Source organism: Arachis ipaensis, chromosome B06 (assembly GCF_000816755.2).
Source record: "Arachis ipaensis cultivar K30076 chromosome B06, Araip1.1, whole genome shotgun sequence".
Lineage (NCBI taxonomy): Eukaryota > Viridiplantae > Streptophyta > Magnoliopsida > Fabales > Fabaceae > Arachis > Arachis ipaensis.
Genome location: NC_029790.2, coordinates 135,423,791 through 135,426,058, shown reverse-complemented (window position 1 = coordinate 135,426,058; position 2,268 = coordinate 135,423,791).

Here is a 2,268-nt window from a genome sequence, read left to right as displayed (position 1 = left end):
TGCAATCGATCACCACATGAAGAATATAACAAAGAAAATATATATACAAAGAAATGAACAAAAAGCATAGCCAAGCAGAGGGGAGGTCCTTTTCTATTTAGGACTGAACAATAAAAGTAATAAAAAAGCTCAAAATCATTACTTTGCAGGAAATATGGCATGGTTTTTTCTCAAAGTAATCTCAGTTTATAATTGTAATGCGATTCATGGTCTGCTAAATGATGATAATTACGGCATTATTTAAGAACTTTTATAAGATATCTTGGATTATTTGCGTACACATCAATCTTATAATAATTTTCAACAAACGTTAGCTTTTGAAAGTTTGAACTTTCAAGATTCAGCTTTATTGTAAAGAGTATAACAAATAATAGTAAAAAGAGTATTTTGATATATATTTAGAATTGATGCATATAAAAATTTAGATCAATATTAGATTTCTATACCTCTTTTCCATTAAAGAAAAAAATCGGCCAATAAAAATCGGAAAAAAAAATCAATTATCGTAAAATTTTCAAATTTTAAAGCCAAAAATATCTCATTTAATTTTTCTAATCATTTCCTAAGCGATAATCTTAAAATTTGATCTCTAAAACTTTTTTAAGGAGGTATATATAGTATGTGTTAATTTTTGTAACTTTTAAAATTTTTAAGTTTTTTATCTTTTGAATTTTTAAAATTATTTTTCATCTGCTTTTAAATTTTGTTGGATATATTTATTGTTATTTATCTTAGGAAGAATTATATTTTACGACTAACGAACTATAACTCAAATGACATAATCTCTTCATCTTCACTTAAAAATTTTAGATTCGAGCCTCATTCTTAACTTAAAAAAAAAAGTTTCAGTTAATCATGAGTAACATATTTATTTTGTACACTAACTTAGGAAGATTCTTTTATTATTAGATAATACGCAAAACATGTCCAATATATATAAATTTCATATCTTACTCAATAACAAGCAATATATTAAGAAGAAGACATCAATAAGATGCATGTGTAATGTGTTCAATTATTGTCATGGTGACAGAGTACGATGAGCAGAGAGTTAGAGCTAGTTTTTGGCTTTTTCCAGAGGTGAAGTTTAATGCCAATTCAATTATTATCAATGTCTTATAAATATGCCATATGTATCTTATGATGTGAGTACAGATATTAGGACAATTTATTTAATAAATTGTTTAAAAAAAATATTATCCAATTGTTCTAATTGTAAAAAAAAAATTCAATTCTTATCTAATTAATAAGAAAAGGATAAATAGATCTCTAAGACTCTAACCTTTTGCTTCGCGTACATTTTTTTTCCTGACCATTGAAAAATATTTTTAATTCTCTGACATTCACAAAACTTGGACAGATCAATCCCTAACGAAGTCATTTGGACGGATCAGTTCCTGATGGAAGCATTTGGACGAAGGGACTGATCCGTCCAAGTTTTGTGAAGGTCAGGACTTAAAAGTATTTTTCAATGGTCAGGGACAAAAATATCCGCGGACAAAGATCAGGAACTTATTTATTATTTTCTCATTTATTTTTATGTAATTTGTTTGAGTCTTTCATTTTTTTTTTTTACATATTTAAACATAATTTTTCTTAATTTGGTCTAGGCTGCTATTACTAATTATATTCACATACATGTGTAATTTATGAGATACTCTAACGATTTGAACATTTGAACATAGTTTTTATAATCAGGACAATTGAGTAATATTTGTCTCAACATAGTTTATTTAAGTAAATTGTCTTAAATATTATGAAGTTTGTATAGGAATTATAGCTGCATATTTAAATACTACGCTGACTAAAATCTATCAAATTGAATTTTAAATTTAATTTTGTTTATTACATATTTAAATTTTATTTGCTATAAATTTAAATTGAATTTGAAATTCAAACACTTATTTTGTAAATAATTTAAATACTTGTATTTTGTCTCCTAAATTTAGTTTATATAAAATTTAACGTTAATAAATGCATATATGCAGTACTTCTGAAATAATATATATATATGCTTTGAAGAGAAAAATTTATTTAAAATAGTTTGCGATAACAATCCATGGAGAAGATGTGACGATGGAGAAAAAAGAATATTTTAAGAGTAAAAAGAGAAAGAACTAATTTTCTCACAATCTAGCATACATGTTTTCATGTATGAAGTTTTACATGAAATGTGTTTAAAACATTTGAAAAATATGCACCTATCAATAATTAAAGTTTCTTATTTTTTATTTAAATATTGTAATGATTTTCACGTTATATAATCAT